The following is a 13,659-nucleotide window of genomic DNA, read 5'->3' as shown; positions in this document are numbered from 1 at the left end:
CATAAAAGAACACATACTGGAGAGAGACCCTATGAATGTAATCAATGTGGTAAAACCTTTGCACGTCATAATAATCTTCAGATGCATACAAGAACACATACTGGAGAGAAGCCCTATGAATGTTATCTATGTTCTAAAGCCTTTGTACAACAAGGTCATCTCCAAATACATGAAAGAACACATACTGGAGAGAAGCCCTATAAATGTAATGAATGTGGTAAAGCCTTTGCTTATCACAATGCTCTTAAAACACATATAAGAATTCACACCGGAGAGAAACCCTATGAATGTAATGAATGTGGTAAAGCCTTTGCCCATCACAGTCATCTCCGAGTACATAAAAGAACACACACTGGAGAGAAACCCTATGAATGTAAGGAATGTGGTAAAGCCTTTGCACAACACAGTGTTCTCCAAACACATAAAAGAAGACATACTGGAGAGAAACCCTATTTATGTAATCGTTGTGGTAAATTCTTTGCTCATCATAGTGGTCTTCAAATGCATGAAAGAACACATACTGGAGAGAAACCCTATGTATGTAATCTGTGTGGTAAAGACTTTGCATATATAAGCAATCTTCGAAATCATCAGAAAAAGGAACATTGCAGAGAAACCATAAAAATAAAGTCAGTGTAACAAAGTTTTACACTTTAAAGGAGTAAAATATTTTGTGTGCCTTTGCTAATTACAATAGTTTTTGAGTACCTGAAAAAAATCTGAGGGTGTATTATTATAAAGAAGTTGGTAAGTTCTTAATCCAACACACTTACATACATTCATTCAAGACTATTCAAGACTATTCTCTAGAGAAAAATTGGATGGTGTCAACAATTTTTTCAAGATTCAAGATGTCCATTTTGTATTATTTGCCTCTGCAAACTCATGGGAAAATTGAGTTTATGGAGCCCTATATGTAGGGTAAAAGGGCCAGCCAAAGAATACACTCAATCCTGAACCAGAGCCAGTGAAAGACACACATGTTGGCTTTGAAACCAAAGCCAAAGAAACACACTCTTCCCCTGACCTACTGAACATGAAACCAACCAATCTCTGATAACTGAAACCAACCAGTCCCTGAGGATAGAACTAACCAGCAACTGAGCTTGAAATCTAGCCAGTCTGCCAGCTCAGGGGTTGAAACCAATTTCACACTGAAAATCTCGCTGCTCAATCTGTGTCCATAAGAGGCCCCATATAAGCCCTGTGCCTTTTTAGTTGGCATCTGCCCTTTACAGTCTCCTACAGGTCTCACTTACAAATAAATTTCTTTAGAGAGTTTGGGGTGATGAACGATCTTTCGGCAGATCAGGGTCGAATCCTTTCTGCAAATCTCCCTGGTGGAGCAGAGCTTAGGAGCAATGGACGTTTCTGGTGGGAAACCCCAAGTAGAACAGAGCCGAGAAGGAAATGACATACCTGCTGGGAAACTCCATTGGGAGAGTGGAGCAGATTTGGAAACATTTCAGCGGAGTCAGAGCAGATGGATACTTGTCTTAGTTGAGTGAAGCAAAGAAGTAACAGTTGGCCAGAGCTGAGAAGAAATGGGCATCTCTGCTGGGTAACTCCGTAGTGTCAGAGCAGAGAAGTGATGGGCATCTCTGCTGGGATCCTAGTGGAGCAGAGGAGAGAAGAGATGGACAGCTCTTCTAGGAAACTCCCTTAGGGGAGCAGCAATTGTTATCGCTGCTGGGAAGTTCTCTTAGCAAAGAGGAGTGGAGCCCAGGTAGAATGGCTTTCAGAGGAACAAGATTGCCAGATCCTGCTGGGACACATTCTCCCACCGGAAGACAACTTCAGGTATGTTCTGACTTCCTGACTGTCATTATTTCTTTTTCCTCACAGTTTTAGTTGCCTAGGATACCTTCCCTTCACAGCTGCATGTATGGCGTGACTTCTGCCAGCCAGGGTACCTTTTCCTTCTGTGCTGTAGGTATCCTTAATACCTTCCCTCGCAGCTGTCGGTTCAGCCTGATTTTGACAGAGTACCTTTCTCTTCAGAGCTGCAGGTATCCAGGATATCTTCCTTCTGCAGCTTCAGGTATAGGATGACTTCTCAACAGGCAGGACACCATTCTTCTCACAACTGTAGCTGTCCAGGGTAACTTCCTTTCACAGCTGTGGGGATAGCCTACTGGAGGAAATGCACAGTGATGTCGTAAGAAGGCTAGGAACTCACGTCCTTAACAGTGGGAACTGGGAATGGTGCGTGGATGTGAATTCTCAAAGCCTACCCGCCAGTACCATATTTCCTTCAGTAGGACATTTCTAAAATCCTCCCAAATGATACCACCAGTTTAGAAGGATTGACTTCTCTGACTTCAAGGCTACATGCTTGCTTTCTGCTGTATGAACCAGTTCATGTTGAAGAAAAGCTGTGACCTTTAGATGCCGCAACACCTATGGTATGGGAATGAACACTTGCAAGGGAACAACTTTCCTCAGTGAAAAGCTGTTTGTTTAAAGGGTTGATTTTATTTTAATTGTGTGCTGACACTGTGTGTGTTTGTGGGTGTGTGAATGTGCATGCTCGTTCCTCAGAATGTTAGACCCTTGAATCACAGGTTTTCAAAAATCAGATCTTAATCCTGGGAATGACCATTTCTTACCTGCCCAGTTCTGCGTCTCCCCTGTAGATGTTGTAAAGCCTGTTTATGTAATACTAAGTGAGGGATTCTGGGCAAGCCTAGCATTCAGGAGCACTGGTGGGAGGTAGACAGTATGTTTTCCCAGGGTTCTCCTCTGATGCAGCTATCGGGAGTCACGAGGTAGGCCAGAAGCCATGCCATTGTGAATGGGGGCTCATTGCCTTCTGCACAGAAGTAAGTTGGCTGAGCTGTCAGATCTGCTGGGAAGTGAATGGACCATGAAAAACACTGGTTTTGTTGTCCTGTGGGTTGATCTGGGCAGTGGCCCTTCTCCTCTAAGCCTCCCCGAGTGTATGTTACCTAGGAATGGGTGACTCCGCAGTCCTGGCTGTGGGAGTGTGGTACAGGCATTGCTCTTGGTGTGCCTCTGAGAAGGCAGACTGGAAAAACTGAAGGTCAACACTGCATTCCACGTTCAATTTCGTGTGATAAGTTTCATTAATAGTTTAGAAACTACTAGAAGTAAGGTAATGGGCATCATCCTTCAGAAATACTTGATTGGAATGCTTTTAACTTTTTTCTACCACCATCCACATTAGCATGATTCAGGGGAATTCGAGTCCTGAGAACACGAGGAATTTCTGAGCTGCAGAGGTTCCTCGGGTGTTCATGGCATTGTGGATAGGGCAGATTGCACATCTCCTGCATCAGTCAGAGTGGGTTCGCCTGAAACCACAGGGGGAATGACGGGGTGCATATCCATAGCCAATCTTTCTGATCGCCTCCATTTCCAGAGAGCTCTAGAGCATGGGCCTCTGTTAGGAAGAGAGATCACTAGTAACTGGAGGGTGATAAATACAGCAGTCTAGGGGTGACCTTGAGTTATTTCTATGGGAGTTGTGAAATCTGTGTTTATTAGTCTGTGCTTGTACATTTATAGGTAACATTGGTCAAGTTCACATTTTTCCTGGTTGAGTTTCCTTATGTCTCTTGATGAAAGTTTGACTGTTATTTTTGTGCTTTCGTTCTTGGCCTTTTCTCACTATCCCCTTATTCTTTCACATATATCGTACACTTTCTTCAATGCAGATTTGTGTTAAGTACAAAAGACACATTATGTCGATGTCTGTACTACTTTTCCTTAATCCTACTGAGAATTCTGTCTTTCCATATGGCACATAGCTTTGGAATTAGTTTTCCTGTTATAATTTGTGGGGAATTTCCTTTGGATTATATTGAATTTATGCTGTAAATTGAACATACCCAACATCTTTTTGTTGCTGTTGAAAATATATAATTTTAATAGTGTTGTTTGCAAAAGTATAAAAAGATAAAAGATACTATTCTATATAATCTTTGTCTAGCAAACGACAGTAAAGGTGTGAGACCGAAAGTGATCTGAAATAATGTCCAAACACACAGGAAGAGGACGGCAGTATAGTTTAGTGAAAAGTGAAAGTGATCTGAAATAGTGTCCAAACACACAGGAAGAGGACGGCAGTACAGTTTAGTGAAAAGAATACATTGTTGTGTTCACATAAAAGGTATCCTCCTTAGTGTAATTTAATTGAGAAAGCAAAAAGTGAAAGTAAAACACACTCCAGAATTTCACAGTGGACATGAATGTGACATGGGATTGTGTAGTGGCTTGCAAAATCATTTCTGATAGCGGTAGGTGGGGATTTCCCACAGATATCAACCAAAATTATTTAAAGATGTTGAATTATGATAGTTGATATAAAATCGTGCATATTTAGCGTATGTAGTCTGATGCATGTGGACATATTACCTACACCCAAACAACCCCATTACAGCAAGAAAGAGAAAACAATGTTTTCCAGACATTCTCTTTCTATTCATGTGTCATGTGTGTCTACAATATACAGAGTTCTCAAAAAATGACAGAATTACCATAGATACCAGCAGCTTTCTCAGTATATTTTCTGTAGAAATAAAATGAGTATTAAGAAGTATTGTTATTATCATATTCATGGGAGTTATAATCACAGAGACCTAAATATGAAAATAATCTAAATATTTTCTTTCTGAGGACAAGCTTGGAACCTCAAAAGAATATAGCTCTAAATGAATGAAGAGGGAATCAGTGGTTAAAGGATTATACACCCATAAAGGACTCTCCCAATCTCTGTTGTACTAGTCTGAAAGAGCATGGATTTACAGTTTGGGTTCTGTTCACCCATCTTTGGGTTCTTTCTCCCATCTGTTTTTCTGATTTTAATTTTTACTGATCTCTCATTTGTCAGATGGGTTGGAAAGCTCCAGGCTTCTTGTCTACACTGCAGTAGCAGTAGAAAATGAAAGGCAGAGAACACAGAATCTAGTGAACGTAGTCACCTCCAGAGGGCTTTTCTAACGCCAGTTACTTGCTGTGTGGATAAGAACAATTAAATACCAAACTTTTTTTTTTTTTTGGTTTTTCGAGACAGGGTTTCTCTGTGGCTTTGGAGCCTGTCCTGGAACTAGCTCTGTAGAGCAGGCTGGGCTTGAACTCCACAGAGATCCGCCTGCCTCTGCCTCCCGAGTGCTGGGATTAAAGGCGTGCGCCACCATCGCCCGGCTAAATACCAAACTTTTTATAGCAGGAGTTGTTATAGAGTTGAGACACAAATCTGCTATTATTCTCAGTATTTCCTCCGAGTTTGTTGTTATGTCCCCCTTTTTGTTTTTGATTTTGTTGATTTGTGTATTCCCTCTCTGACTTTTAGTTAGTTTGGATAAGGGTTTATCTATTTTGTTGATTTTTCTCAAAGAACAAATTCTTTGTTTTATTACTTGTTTGTATTGTTTTCTTTCTTTTGGTTATTTCCTGCCATCTACTCCTCTTAGGAGTGCCTACTTCTTCTTTTTTTTTTTTAAGATTTATTTATTATGTATACAGTGTTCTGTCTGTCTGTATCTTTGCTGGCCAGAAGAGGGCACCAGATCTCATTACAGATGGCTGTGAGCCACCATATATGGTTGCTGGGAATTGAACTCAGGACCTCTGGAAGGGCAGTCAGTGTTCTTAACCTCTGAGCCATCTCTCCAGCCCCCGCCTGCTTCTTTTTGTTCTAGAGTGTTCAGGTGTGCTGCTAAGTCATTGGTGTGGGATGTCTCCACACTTTTCCTGAAGGCACTGAGCACTACGAACTTTCCTCTTAGCAAGCTCTCATTGTGTCCCATCAGTCTGGTATGTTGTGCATCATTTTTATTGAATTCCAGGCAGTTTACACAATAACTGACTTAGCAAGCTGTGTCATGTATATACAGACAAGCGTGTGTGTGTGTGCGTGCATGTGTGCGTGCGTGCTTGTGTGTGAGTACGCACAACCAGATCAGGCTCCAAGAGTGTCAGAAAAAACATTATTTTTAAAACATTAACTCCCGGGCGGTGGTGGCGCACGCCTTTAATCCCAGCACTCGGGAGGCAGAGGCAGGCGGATCTCTGTGAGTTCGAGACCAGCCTGGTCTACAAGAGCTAGTTCCAGGACAGGCTCCAAAACCACAGAGAAACCCTGTCTCGAAAAACCAAAAAAAAAACAAAAAACATTAACTCATTGATTTGAAGAATTTTTCAAAGGACGGGCAGTTCTGTAATTTTCACTTAAATAAGGTTTCTAAAACCAGAACAGTGCATTCAAGCAGATTGAACTGACTGGATACTATTTAGCTACATCAGTGCCCTCAGTGGGATAAAATGAAATATATGAATTCTGCTGGGTTTAGGATGGAAACAGCCAGGCATTGGTTGTATCACAGGAAAAGGTCAGAGGGTCTCAAAGCATGACTAAATTCTGGGAGGTCAGTGGGTGTGTCCTGAGGTGATGTCCACTGTATGAAGTAGTTCAAAGTGGCCTCCTGTGACTGTGTACTGGACCCTGACATTCATAACATGAGTTTCCTTACGGGAAGAAGACATTCAGGAAATTTCATTACAAGTCCCTCCATGTATATAAGAGCATCCAGCCTACAGTCCCGTTGGAGACTGGAGAGTCAAAGCACAAAGCTATTCTTAGCCTGGAAATTATGCTGGAGCAGTGTGCAGGTTAGACTTTATTATCAGACTGACAAAAACTAGAGCCACCTGGGAAGAAGGGCTCACAATGAGGAATTATTTTGATCAGGTTTACCTGAGCTGTGTAACAGTGAAGAAACCTGGAGAATAAGCAGAGGCAAGCATGCAGCATGGGTACATTCAGTCTCGTTGCTCTTGCCTGTGGATGTGATGTGACTTGCTGATTAAGTTTCTGCCTTCACTTCCCCAAGATTGACTATAACCTGGAACTCTGGGCTAAAATCAGTTCTTCCCTAAGTTGTTGGGCATGTGAGCTCAGTGTAATGAAGATACTAAGATACCACTTTGGGACTCTGGGGTTGCCACAATTCGGGGAGTTGTGAAAGTAATTAATAGCATGTTAACCACAGCATCAGTACCCCAAGGGCTCCTGCTTGCCCTGACCCACACTGTGTTTCCCCATACACAGTATTACAAGACAAACTGACACCCATTGACACACACTATGTCACCCTGTCCAGAAATGGCTCCAGATACTGTCTTGCCATAACAAGTACTATCCTAATCCTTTTCTATATACTAAATGAAAGTTTGACTTCATTGGGAATATTTTTTCTATGGCTTTCCTGACCATTAGAATCTTGAAATATGGGGAAATGGATCTGAAATCACAGCCCTGAAGATGAATCTCAACCTTATGACGCACATCTCTTTAGAGGTCAGGAGAAGCACCTTAAAGGTGAAACCAGAGAAGCACTTTACCCTGCAGGTGTAGTGGGCGGACATATGAATTGACAGTCTGTCCATTGCTTTCTTTAATCCAGATAATAATCCTAGGGCTGATGTTCACACATCCCTGTAAGGACTTCTTGTCTGCCCTCTAACTTCTGAGCTTCCTAAGAAAGACTTCTGGGAACAGATCTTTAACAAACTTCCCACTTCAAAAATCAATAAAAGTAGTTAGAAGGAACTCTGATGAAGTTTTTATCCACCTAGGTAGGACGAGTAACAGGCCCTTCTGAGCAACTTCAAAGGGCTAAGCAAGAAGGACCTCAAGCTGTGCCCAGGAACTCCAGCAACCACATCAACAAGGATAGCATGTGTTTCTAAGGAAGAGAGTGCAGCAGCCAGAAGTCCAAGGGGGAGATAGCAGGGACACCCATGAAATGCTCTGTTGTGTGACTGGCAGTTTAGCCACCCTGTATGTCAGTTTCCTCCAGCTTGAGAAAGGAAGGTTGGATGGACCATGGAGATGAGCGCTGCTACCAGGGATACCTTATAAAATCACTTCCTTCATAGGAGGGAAATTTAACAGCAACAGAAATGGGTCTTCTCAACCAGTGGCCCTCAAGTTGCTAAAGGAATTATTATTTTTTTGCTGTCTTTTTTGTTTTTACATCTTCCTCGTTCTCTTCCCTTTCATGCTTGTGTTTATTGGTTGCATTTTGTGTATTAATCCACTGTAAAGAAAGGCAGGGCCTACACAAGACTGATGTGGGATTCCCCTTGCATGCTGTGAATCTGTTTTATTACCATTAGTTAATAAAGAAGGTACTTTGACCTATGGTGGATCAGAACAGAGCTAGGCCGGAAAACTAAACTGAATTGCAGGAAGAAAGAAGGCGGAGTCAGGGAGATGCCATGTAGCTGCCCAAGGAGAAAGACACCAGAATCTACTGCTAAGCCACAGCCTCATGGTGATACACAGATTAATAGAAATGGGTTAATTTAAGACATAAGTGCTAGCTAGGCATATGCCTGAGCCATTGACTAAAGAGTATTGTAATTAATATAGCTTTTGTGTGATTTATTCAGGTCTTGGCAGCCAGGAATAAAAGAACATCTGTTTACACAAGATGAACATGCTGTTTTTTTTTTTTTTTTTTTTTTTGGTTTTTCGAGACAGGGTTTCTCTGTGGTTTTGGAGCCTGTCCTGGAACTAACCTCTGTAGACCAGGCTGGTCTCGAACTCACAGAGATCCGCCTGCCTCTGCCTCCCGAGTGCTGGGATTAAAGGCGTGTGCCACCAACGCCCGGCAAACATGCTGTTTCAAGACTCTGAATATGTTAACTATATCAATATACACTAATTCACAACTCTTGGCATTCAATCCTTCCTGAACATTTTAAACACTGCAAGCCGCAGTTTTCTCTCTGGAAAAACAGGAGTAACAGATAGTTCACATACTTTTAACTGCAGTTAAGTGTTATAATTTAGTGTTCCCACTAAAACACCGTGAATGGGCCCTCCTCTTCCTCTGCCTAATGCCTCCTTGCCTGTCTAGGAGTCTGGCTTCTCTCTCCACAGCTCAGTCAGGACAAGCCTACCACCAGGAACAAACTCCCAGCAGCACTCCTCCCTGTACACACACTAATAGATCAGTCACTTCCAGCTCGAATTCAGACTCCAAAGGGCACCACTCACAGGAATCAGTCACCAGCTCTCCTTGGGAAGGGAGTCAGCTCTCAGCTGAGCCTCACCAACCACAGCTAGGACTTTCACTGGTTCACTGTAACTTCCTTAACTTTTCTGGGCCATTAGTTTCTAAAGGAGAACGGGGAAGGTATTGTGCATAACTCATAGCTAATCTGGGCCAGCTAGAGACTGAGCTCCAGGAAGCACAAAGGAAGTAGCCACGAAGTGAAAAGGCACTAGTTGTCCTAAAACAGGGTGGTAGTGTTCAAACAGGCTTGCTGCCCTGCCTTTCTTCCCTTCTTGCTAATTTCAGCCTCTGGCTCCCAAAGGGCTAACAAATGCTGAGGAGCTTAGAAAAGGGATGTTCTCATAGAACCTTTGTCCAGTAACTGATGCAAGCAGACGCACTGACCCGCAGCTAAGCACCGGGCTGAGCCCCAGCTCATGGACTCTGCGCTGACAGGGGAACCTGCATGGAACTGAACTAGATGCTCTGAGTGTAGGTGATACTTGTAGGGCATTGTCTCTTGATGGGGCTCCTAGCAGTCAGACCAGAATTCAACCCAGGTTCATGAACTGGCTTTTTGGAGCCCATTTCCATTTGATGGGATACTTTGCTTAGCTTTGATGCCGGAAAAGGGGGCTTGGTCCTGCCTCAACTTGGTATGCCAGACTTTTGTTGACTCCCCATGGGAGGCTCTCTCCTCTCTGAGGAGTGGATGGGGATTAGGTTGGGGAGAGGTGGGATGGGAATGGGAGCCAGGGAGGGAGGGAAAACTGTGGTTGGTACGTAAAAAGAAAAAAATTAAATAAAAAAGTATTTAGTTAAAAAAAAAAGAAAGAAAGGGGGATGAGCCACATGCTTCTCGGGTGTTCTCCCACCTCCACCCTGACACAGGGTGTGATGTCTTTCTGAGGACCCTAAAACAGTGCTCCTGTTATGGGTATGTTATTGTTCACAGAGGCAAGCAGGAGAGACGCAGGGAGTTTGAACTGGTGTTCAGGCATTGGTTCCTTTTATGGTGGGCTAAGAGAAAAGCTGTCACCCTTTCCAGCAAAGCAGTAGCCACTACCACATCCTGGACCCACTCGGTAAGCTGCAAGAGACAGGTGGAGCTGCGCAGGACTGATCCTCACTAGTGCCTTCAGTGCACTGTAGCGGCCTAATGGTGCCATTTTGGTAGACGATGGGCGGGAGGTGAGGCTGCTTCTCTGCGGCTAAGATGCTGGTTCTGGAGATTGTCCTGCTCCTTGGCCAGCAGCAGCTAGAACAGCAGATCCTCCATGGTGCCTCCTGCCTCCTTGGCCAGCTGCGGTCACTCACTTGGGCTCAGCAGCAAGCATGGCCTTCATCTCTCCCAGGACTTGACTATTAATTCAAATTTTTCTTTTCAGGATCCCCTAATGACTCTTTTGCCTCCAGACAGCAAGAAGTAACTTTAAGAACATGATGCCTACATTCCCAAGATGTGGGGTGGTTGGGTTTTGGTCTTTAATTGGGTTATGGATATTTGTCATTGTTTGGGAGGGTTACAAGTTGTTACTGGTAATGGTCAGGAAAAAAAGCTGAACAAAGAAATTTATATTCAGGGTTCTTGTTTTGAAAAAAAAATTATTTATTATGTATATATATACAGTGTTCTGTCTGTTTGTATGCTTGTTGGACATGAAGAGGGCACCAGGCCTCATTACAGATGGTTGCAAGCCACCATGTGGTTGCTGGGAATTGAACTCAGGACCTCTGGAAGAACAGTCAGTGCTCTTAACCTCTGAGCCATCTCTCCAGCCTGGGGTTCTTGTTTTTTTGGTTTTTCGAGACAGGGTTTCTCTGTGGCTTTGGAGCCTGTCCTGGCACTAGCTCTGTAGACCAGGCTGGTCTCGAACTCACAGAGATCCGCCTGCCTCTGCCTCCCGAGTGCTGGGATTAAAGGCGTGCGCCACCATCGTGGGGTTCTTGTTTTGAAAAGAGAAATGGGGGATATAAATATGATAGGGTAGATTATTAAATCTACTCTGTAAAGGAAACAGGGGTATAGATATAATAGGATAAAAAAGGGTAGATTATTGACTCCACTTTTAAACCAAGAAAGCAACTACTAGTTTTAAATATTTTACATAGATATGGATCTTTGTGTATTGATACAAAATTGAGATTAATTTTATTAGAACTTATTGTATATACATTTTTAATCTTGTTCAAGGTATTGTACATATGTAGCTCAATTAATGCAAATTGCTAGTCCTTTTATTACCAACTAATTAGAATACAAAGGAATGCAAGTTAGTAGTTATTCATTATTATCAAATGTGTAGTCATATCAGGTATGGTTTCAAGGTTAGACAGATATATTTTAGACAGACAGGTTATCTTCACAAACTTCATAAATCTACAGAATATGGCATTTAAGTTGTTTTAATAACATAAGCTTTGTTCTTTTTTATAACAGTAAGATATATCTTCTCCTGGCCACACCAATCTACTTCAAAGAAGATAAAGGACACTGAAGAAGCTCTACTAGGAGTTTACTTTTTGTGTGACAAAGTTAGCCACTGGGCAAGAAAGTGCTCTTGCCTCAACTGCTGGCAATATGCTGTCCAAATTGGAAAAGCAAGACACACAAAGAAAGGGCTGCTGAACCTTTCCAAGACGAGGTAGGCTAGCCCTTCAGAATATCCTACTCCTTTGTCTGTCACTTACACTAGTCAGGTAGGCTGAAGATGGATGCCCCAATGTTGCAGAGGAACACTGATTTTTTTGGGGGGGGGTGCCTATCCAGGCAGCCAGCTGTTTCTGTAATTTTTCACATTTTTTGGATGTTGCTTACTTGCACTTCCTGCTTACTTGTGTAATATTATTTCCTTCTTACAGAATTGAAGACTTTATAGTTATAGTTTTCCTTGTTACCAGATTCAGCAAAGAAATTCTCTAAAAGGTATAAAGTGTATAAGGTTGAAAGACATTAAAAGATAGTCTTGGTAATGCAAGTTAGAAAAGAAAGTCAATTAGGTACAACCTTTTGGACTCATCAAGATAGGATAAATATAGAGTATTTTCTCTGAATTTGTCAGTTGTTAATGGACTAGATATCATTAATGTATTTATTGCCTGTATATATTGTATATAGTTATTACACTTATTGTATATAGTTTTTCTTACATGATAACCCACTTTTATATTTTAGATCAAAAAAAAAGGGAAATCTGATGGTATTTCTTTGTACTCTAACAAATACATGTGTGAAGGTCTGAAGTCGGAACTAGTCACTAATTAACCGTAGAGGTCTGGAGGTCTGTACAGACAGACAGGAAGTGATATGGCTGGGTGAAGAGAAGAATATAAGGTGGGAGGAGAGAGAACATCAGCCCTTATCAGCTGAAGAGTTGGCAAGATAAGAGTTGGTTGTGGCTTGCTTTTTTCTCTCTCAGATATTTCAGCAGTTGCCCCAATATATGAGTTCAGGCTTTTATTATTCGGACCAAGTAGAACTCATGCAACACTCAACTTTAAGGGTTTCCTTCCTTAGTTGGTTTTCTTGGGAATCTGAGGGATTTCATAAGAAGCCATCGCATTAGTGCAGTTCTTTAGCGGGGCACAATATCTCCCCACAGTGATGGGGAAAAGCAGGGGAGAAAGACAGACACTTCCCTCAATGCTTCTCACTAGGTTTCATGTTTCATGTAGTCAGCTCTCAGAGATGCTAGCTGAGAATGAAGCTGTTAACACATGACAACTGGATACATCATATTCCAAATACAATATACATTCATAGTGTCTACACATAAAATAATAAAATGTGAACTGTGGATATAATTTTCATCTGTCAGTTAAAATTAATTTTAAAAACCAAAATAGCATTCTTTCACAGAGATCCTCACCCAAACACCCAGGCAAATTCATGTGTGTTGGCTTGAAAGAAAGTGGCCCCCAAAGGGAGTGGCGCTACTGTTAGGCGTTCATTTCACACAGGGACCCTACCCTCCTGTACCAGCTCTTTTCTACCTGTAGCCAATCTGTCTTTCCTTTCATTCAGTACCAGCAACTGGGTTATGTAATGTGGGCATCAGAGAGCGAGAAGCAGCCTTCCTCTCACACAGCACATGTCAATTTTCCCTTTCTTCTTATTTTACTTAACTTCCGTTTAATATATGGCTGTGTGTATACATATGGCATTTGATTTAACCCTCTATGTGTGACTATAATCTACCTTTAATTCTGTATATGTGTATGTGTGTGTGTAACTTAAATTCAACTGTGAATATATGTTCATATAATTACTGTGTTAAAATGTTTTAACCGGTTCTAATGAGCTCTGTTCATTGTACCTCCTTCGGGATTAAAAAAGAAACAAGTCTCAGATATTATAAATTGGTATGTACTTTTAAACAATTGTGATAAATATTTAAGGCTATAAAGATCTATTTCAGATTAACAAGAGCTAACTTACCGAGACCTCTCAGCTTGGATCCAGCTCTTCAGGAAGACAATAGACCGTAGTCGTAACTCAGATATACCCCAATATACAGAAGTGTTCTAAAACCCAGAAATCTGGAAAATATGGCATTTAAAATTGTTAGGAGCCAATTTCCTCCTAAAATCATTGCAGGAACCATCACCCTGGGGAGTCTGCAGAGAACCCCAC

General features: G+C 41.9%; 1 pseudogene; it reads left to right on the top strand.

The window, feature by feature from the left end:
• Positions 1 to 11,779, top strand: part of LOC102000297 — a 59,094-nt pseudogene extending 47,315 nt beyond the window's left edge.
• The last annotated feature ends 1,880 nt before the right edge of the window (positions 11,780 to 13,659 follow it).

Source organism: Microtus ochrogaster, chromosome 4 (assembly GCF_000317375.1).
Source record: "Microtus ochrogaster isolate Prairie Vole_2 chromosome 4, MicOch1.0, whole genome shotgun sequence".
Lineage (NCBI taxonomy): Eukaryota > Metazoa > Chordata > Mammalia > Rodentia > Cricetidae > Microtus > Microtus ochrogaster.
This window is presented reverse-complemented; position numbering and strand designations above follow the sequence as displayed.